Genomic DNA, 7731 nt, shown 5'->3' with positions numbered 1-7731 from the left:
CCCTCCAGGGATCACCCCACAATCTGGAGATGCTGGCGATGCCCTCCCCTAGAGTTCAGGCTTTGCTGGTTTTATTGGGCCCGGGGGTAAGTTTCTGTGCGGCTGGAAACCTGGGGTGCCCCAGCTTCAGAGCCTTTCCTCTCATAAACTGTGCCATAACTGGCTGGTTATCTGCCCTGCACCCCCTCTTCTGTCCTACCTTGCCACCCACACCAGACTGTGAGAACAAAATGTCTTCCTAGCCTTCTCCATTCCCAGGGACTGGCAGAGCTCCTCAGTGTTCTTGTGGAAGGAACAGACCAACAACCCAATACTCAGCCAGCTCATCCCATCCCTTTGGTACAATAGAAACTTTATTCCTCAGCAGTGAGGACAAACAACTTGTATCTCCCTAAAAGCCCCTCCTATACTCCAGGCCTGGCAGGACAACAAGGCAATGAGGAGCTTGCCTTTCTTCCCATCACTGTGCCCACAGCCACAGCCGCAGCACTGAGCCCAGCACAAAAAGCAGCTGGGCTAGCTGTGAGTCTCATTCTGTTCTCCTGCACGTGACTGGCTGGCTGATGGCAGGTAGCACACAAGTTAGCTATGCTGTGGCATGAAAAGATGAGATGGGCAGGGCCAAGCAGATGGCCTGTCTTGGAAATTTGACATGAACATAAGCAAAGAAACTGCCAGTTAGTTACAGATATGCAGTGCGTACACAGAGGGCTGGAATGGCCAAACTGGCCATATGCAAGTTTCAGTTACAAACTATAAATAAGAGAGGAGGAAGCTAGCTGGTACCCAGAAAGAAGCCAAGAGGAGGCTTTAAAATTCTAGGGTTCAAGAACAGCCTCTTAGATAAGGGAAACAAAAGCAAAAATGAAGAAATTGGACTAAGTCGAACTAAAAGCTTTTGCACAGCAAAGATTATGATTAACCAAACAAAAAGGCAGCCTGTGGACCTTCCCCGCCAGCGGTAGCAACTGCAGAACTGCAGGAGACAATCTTTCTAGACAAGGCAGTCGAGGAGGAGGGAGCGATTTGGAGGGGGGGTTGACTTGGCGTGCACTTCGCCCCTCGGGAACGTTATTGCGCGTGGAACAGCTGCTTTTGGAAGGCTATTGCCCAGAAGAAAAGATGTTTGGTTTTCACAAGCCAAAGATGTACCGAAATATAGAGGGCTGCTGTATTTGCAGAGCTAAATCCTCCAGTTCTCGATTCACTGACAGTAAATGCTATGAAAAGGATTTCCAGAGCTGTTTTGGGTTACATGAGACTCGTTCAGGAGATATCTGTAATGCCTGTGTCCTGCTTGTGAAAAGATGGAAGAAATTGCCAGCAGGATCAAAAAAAAAACTGGAATCATGTGGTAGATGCAAGGGCAGGACCCAGTCTAAAGACTACACTGAAACCAAAGAAAGTGAAAACTCTATCTGGAAACAGGATAAAAAGTAACCAGATCAGTAAACTGCAGAAGGAATTTAAATGCCACAATTCTGATGCTCACAGTACAACCTCAAGTGCCTCTCCAGCTCAGTCTCCCTGTTACAGTAACCAGTCAGATGATGGCTCAGATACAGAGATGGCTTCTGGCTCCAACAGAACGCCAATGTTTTCCTTTTTAGATCTCACATACTGGAAAAGACAGAAAATATGCTGTGGCATTATCTATAAGGGCCGTTTTGGGGAAGTCCTCATCGACACACATCTATTCAAGCCTTGCTGCAGCAATAAGAAAGCAGCTGCTGAGAAGCCGGAGGAGCAGGGGCCAGAGCCTCTGCCTATCTCCACTCAGGAGTGGTGACTAAGCTTTATGTAGAAGGGGAGCAAAAATGATTTAAATTTTGGAAAACAAAGCAACAAAATGACCCTCCTGTTTTTAATTTGGATACCTGCTATTCTGCCAAAAGATGGATTTGTAGAATAGTTTTGAATGGGTTATTTTTCCTCCAGTTCCACAAACTCTGAAGCCAGTGAAGCTTACTAAGAGATAAAAAAGAAGTGTACATAATATTTAAGATGCTGAGTATTTCATAGGAAAGCTGAATGCTGCTGTAAAGTGCTCTTTAAGTCTTTTTTAAAAATCCCCTTCTAATGAATGAAATTAGGGGAATTTTCAGGGGACAGAGATGGGATTTGTTGTATGATAAACGTATGTAGTTTTAGTCTTTCTATTTTGAGAAGCAGTGGTTGGGGCATTTTTTAAGATGGCTGGCTACACTTGTTTTCCTTCATTATAATAAATTTGTCATAACTCAGTAAACATGGACTTGCCCCTAGAGGTAGTTGTTAATAACTGAAATATTAAGGTCTTGCCGAGGTTCTGGTGATTCAAACCTGTACTACTGAATATTAAGCAGGACAGGCAGCTCTCTGGTGCGAATATCTTGAAGGAGTAATTTCTAAATATGCAGAGGTAACTTGACTGTATATGTTGCATCCTGTGTCACCTCCCTCCATATTGATATTTGATACAGATTTTAATTTATATGAAACTTAAAAAGCAGAATCAAAACTTAAAGCAGAATTAAAGTTCCTCTTGGGGAAATGTCAAGTCTTTGGGATAAGCAATCCTATATGAATAGTACCAAAGCATTACCACTTGGTAGAGAACATTCGCTATTAAAAATGTTAGATTATCTGAAAAATAACAATGTGCAAGTCTTGAGGATGGCACACGAGAAAAACAAAGGTTAATGCTTCTTGGGGCACGTTTCTTAGAGGGCTTGCAAGTGTGTAAATAATTTGTTTGTGTTACGTGACTGGTGACTTCACTGAAAATCTGCACAATTCAGTTTTAGCTCTGGATTTCTTCAGTTGACCTTTGTGAAGGTTTTATCTGTGTAGAATGGTTGTTTGACTTGTTTTAACCTGTTAGGGTTTTGGGATTTTTTTATTTTCATTCTATATTAAAGTAAAATTCTAAAAGAAAAAAAAAAAAGGCAGCCTGTGAATGGGAGAGGATATTTGTACACCATAAGTATAATAAGGGGTTAATATCCATAATATATAAAGAACTCATACAAGTCAACATCCAAAAAACAACCCAATTACGAAATGGGCAGAGAACCTGAATAGACATTTTCCCAAAGACATAGAAATGGTCAATGGACACAAGAAAAGATGCTCAGCATCATTAACTGTCAGGGAGATGCAAACCAAAACCACAGTGAGATAGTACCTCACACCTGTCAGAATGGCTATAATAAAAAAGATTACAAAATAACAAGTGCTGGCAAGGATGTGGGGAAAAGGGACCCTTCATGCACTACTGGTGGGAATGTAAATTGGTGCAGCCGCTACTCTGGAAAAGAGTACAGAGGTTCCTCAAAAAATTAAAATTGAACCACCATACAACCCAGCAATTCTACTTCTGGTATTGTCCCAAAGAAAACAGAAACACGAATTTGAAAACCTGTCTGCATCCCTATGTTCACTGCAGCGTTATTCACAATAGCCAAGATATGGAAGCAACTGATATGTCCGTCCATAGATGAATAAAGATGTGGTGTATACACACACACACGAGTATTGTTCAGACATAAAAAAGAATATCTTGCCATTGCAACAACATGGATTATACTACGTGAAAAAAGTCAGAGAAAGATAAATACCATGTGAATTCACTTACATGTGGAACCTGAAAACCAAACGAAGAAACAAAAGAGAAACAACCTACAGATGCAGAGGACAAACAGATGGCTGCCAGAGGGGTGGGGAGTGGGAGCGGTGGGAAAAAAAAAAAAAAGGTGACTGTGAAGCAATGAATGCTAATCCGCTTGACTGTGGTGATCATTTCAAAATGTATATTTATATGAACCCATCACATGTATACCTTGATCATATACAACTTTTGTCAATTATACCTCAACAAAACTGAAAAAAGATTTTAAACATTAAATTTTAAAAGGACAGTCTCTTGGGAGAGATGAAATGTGTGGTGGTTTCTGCAGGTGAGGCTTTACCTAGATGGAAGGGAAGTGTGGTGTGGTGCACATTTACAGGAAGGGAGAGAATGGGAGAAGTCATATAAAGGGTATATGTGTAAGAACAACTGGCTTCGTGTGGTGGGTAGAAAGCAAGGGAAGGGAAGAAAGTGCATGTGAGCAGAGGGCAGGCCCAGATGGTGGAGGGTCCTGTGTGCTGGCTGCTGTGCAGGGAACCTTGAATATGCTCTGGGACGGCCTCACCTCTGGGCACCACCATGTCCCCATGCCCCCCTCCCAAAGCCATGGCTCCCCGATCCCCCAGAACTACGCCACTTCTAGACCCAACGTCAAGCCTACTCTACCCACAAAACACTAACTCCTATTCCAACCGCTTACTACTTAATCTCACATCTACTCTGCAGCCTCTATGACGCAAGGCTCCAGGCCCTTAATATCCTGGCCTAACTACTTTGCCCAGCTGGGACTCAGCTGACCACGTGAAATACGTCTCACCAACACCTGAAGCTTTCTCACACTGCTGCCCTTACACCTGTCCAGAAAAACTACAATCCTTCATCAACCCCACATTCAGCCTTCTCTCCTGTGGTGGGCTCCGAGCTGGCCCCCAAATCTATTCTCTTCTCTCACAATAGTAGAGTTTCATTTGGGAATGGTGGAGTGTAGTTTAACTAGACCCATTTCCCAGAATTCCTTGTAGCTGGGTGTCTAAGGTCCCACCAGTGGAATGTGAACAGAAGTGATGTGCACAACTTCCCTCTCTCTTACCTGAAAGGAAACTGCTTGCTTTCCGCTTCTGCTCTCAGGAGCTGGAACACTGCTGCGGCAGAGACCTGGCTGTGGCTACATTAGCAGTTGATGGGATGGTGGAACAAGACAGAAGGACTGAGGACCCTGAGAGGTTCTGGAAAATGAGTCACTCCACTCTCCTCCCTTGGGACTGTAACATGAGAGAAAATCAATGTTTATCGTATCTAACCCACTCCTTGTTATAGCAGATTCAAGTACAGTCAAAAGTGTGCAGAACAATGCCCTAACTGATCAGGGCAGTCCTGTCTCCAGGCCTCAGCTAAGATTCACCTTCACTTGATTCTGATCAGCTCCCTTGCCAATTTCCCGTTGTAAAAGCTTCCAGCTCTCATGTTTATCAGGCCCCCATCCGACTTTCACTCTCAACAATCCTGTCCCTTATGCACGACAAATGTGGAGATGAGCAAGCAGGGTCCACCAAGTCCCCCACACCCCTGCAATACTCTCCTCTATCCCAGTGGCTGGTGTCCTTTTCCCTGAGCTCTGATCAGACTCCCTGGATGGAATTCACAGCTCCACCACATACTACCTGTGCAACCCACCTCAGCATTCCTTTCCTCCGCTGCAAAACGGAGATGACAGTACTACTGAACAGGACTGTGCGGATAACTGAGATAATGCCTGGTGTTAGTCAGCAATGGCCACCAGCCACTAAAACAAACGTGACCACACCACCTTAGATGGAGGCCTTTCACTGAATCTCCATCACCTACAAAACTCAGTCTACACCTTGCAATAAATGAAGTCCTTCATGACACATTGGCCATTTACCCCAGAAATCTTTGACATTTTTCCTTGAATGCTATGTTCCAAAAATACCAAAACTGCCCACAGATCTAAAATAATAAAACATTCACTAACTAGACAGCTAGATATTAAAATGCCCACTTTTGGAATATTAGTGACTACTCCAGTATTAGTGTCTACTTCCCTTGCTGGAAAAAAACACCCACTCCCTAAAAATCACCATATGAAAAAGCCTATTTTTTATCCTGTCTGGGAAGTGATACTGAATTCAGTTTCCTAAAATAGAAGTTAGGATATCCATATTTCAGCTCTAAAGTGCGATGATATTATCAGCTCTACGCTAAGATGATTTGAGGGAGGCAGGAAACAGTCTTTACATCTACTTTTAAATCTTATTCTATTGTTTACATACATTTGAAGTGTTGCCTCCTGTGGAAAGGGAAGGATGTTCCTTTCAGAGGGACATGACACATGAGTCTGATGTTGAGGCTGGCAGTAAGACGGCCAGGGTGGCCAGCAAGGGCTGTGGGGACGGGGCAGGCCCTCAGGGCAGAGCTAGCCCCAGGTTTCCACAAAGCCCAGCAGTGCCTGGCTGCGGCCTCCTGTCTCTTCCTCTTCCTGCCTTCCCAGAAGAGGCTGGAAGGACCCGCTAGGGAGTACTTAACCCCCTCTCCCCCCACTGCCCCACCGAGACAAGAGTCTGATGAACTGACCAAGAATGCCTGGCAGGTCAAATAAAACTGCCCTCCTTTCAGTCGGGTCATCTTGTGGGTATCTAAGAGGGGGGAAAAAAGAGCAAAGGCCAGAGGGACACTGCCTAGAGATTCCGACACAAAACTTAAACACAGGTTTATCAAGACATTGCATTTCCTGATAAAGAGATTACGGTCAAGTCACACCTATTTTGGCCTGAACAAGTCAGAGTCAGATGAGCGAGCTTCATTCAGAATATGAACTCCAGCACTTTTCTGGGGCCAGGGCCTATGACCAATTCCTCCTCAAGTCCACCAGTGTCCAGAATGTCCTGTTCTCTGAGTTATGCAGACAACATCTAAGATGTTCTTTAGATGTATATTAAGTAACACTGTCACCAAATACTTTCAATTCAAAATTAACAAACCTTACATGAATGCAAAGTCTTTAAAAAGCATATAAAATATAGTCCAATAAATTCACGTGATATTTCATTAAATGAATAAACAGATGTTTAAGCTCTTTTACTAAGAATTTTTATGGAGACAGACAGCTAATTCCACAGGCTCTAGGTAGTGAGACTGAAGCTAGAGGAAAGGCACCTGGTGGGAAATACTGCAGGCCAAACGCTGAGAACAAAAATATCCCCACAAGGCCAAACCTATAAAGTGGCAGCAGAATTATGGACTGGTGGAAAATAGTAGGGCTGAGGCCAAGGGAACAGCAATCATGGTGGAATAGTAGGGTTTTCTGGATATAGAGGCTCAAATGTTAGGCAGTTGTCCCGATCTGGCTTTCTCAAATAACGGCAGTACTCACCAACCCAAAAACAAGCTGACTGGGCCCTCCTTATACTGGGCAAGGCTTCACAACCACTGTACCTCCTCTCAAACTGACAGAACTCTGAAGCAGCGATACTGCTAAAGGAGCCCAGGGACCAGCCCCTTACCCCATTTCTGCACAAGGGCAGACAGTGCTAGCTGCCCACCAACAGCCATCCCTACTTCCTTACCAATGGAAGGTAAATCTTGTTCAATATTTGTGCTCAAATGTGCATAAACTGATGAACAGTATATGTTTACATGCACGCATGCATATATACACACATATACATACATACATATTCATTACAATGGAAAATTCTGCATAAAAAGAAACACTGAATATGCTAACATATGCATGAACCCCAAAACGTTATGCTACATGAAAGAGGTTAGACATAAAAAGTTAAATGCTATATGATACCATTTCCATCAAAGGTCTAGGACAGGCAAATCTAGAGAGACAGAAAACACACTTGTGGTTGCCGAGGGCAGGGTAGGAATGGAATTAGGAGCGACTGCTGACGAGTATGGGGTTTTTTCTTTTCGCATTGGTAAAAATGAATTCAATTGTGGTGATCACACAGGTCTATAAATATACTGAAAACCAGGGTTGTACACTGGAAGGGCAATATGTGAATTAAATCTCAATAAATCTTTGAAAAAAATCCAATAAAACTTTATTTCCCAAGATGGTGGACTGCTGGGGTGCCCATGTGCTACAGCTC

The 7731-nt window shown here is 43.6% G+C and overlaps 1 pseudogene; it reads left to right on the top strand.

Moving 5' to 3' along the window:
* The first annotated feature begins 1067 nt into the window (after positions 1-1067).
* Positions 1068-1841, top strand: LOC138426707 (SIN3-HDAC complex-associated factor pseudogene; annotated as a pseudogene).
* Positions 1842-7731: the final 5890 nt, after the last annotated feature.

The sequence above is a fragment of the Ovis canadensis genome, chromosome 1 (assembly GCF_042477335.2).
Source record: "Ovis canadensis isolate MfBH-ARS-UI-01 breed Bighorn chromosome 1, ARS-UI_OviCan_v2, whole genome shotgun sequence".
Taxonomy (NCBI): domain Eukaryota; kingdom Metazoa; phylum Chordata; class Mammalia; order Artiodactyla; family Bovidae; genus Ovis; species Ovis canadensis.
Note: the sequence above shows the minus strand (reverse complement) of the source record. Positions and strands in the feature narration are given on the sequence as shown.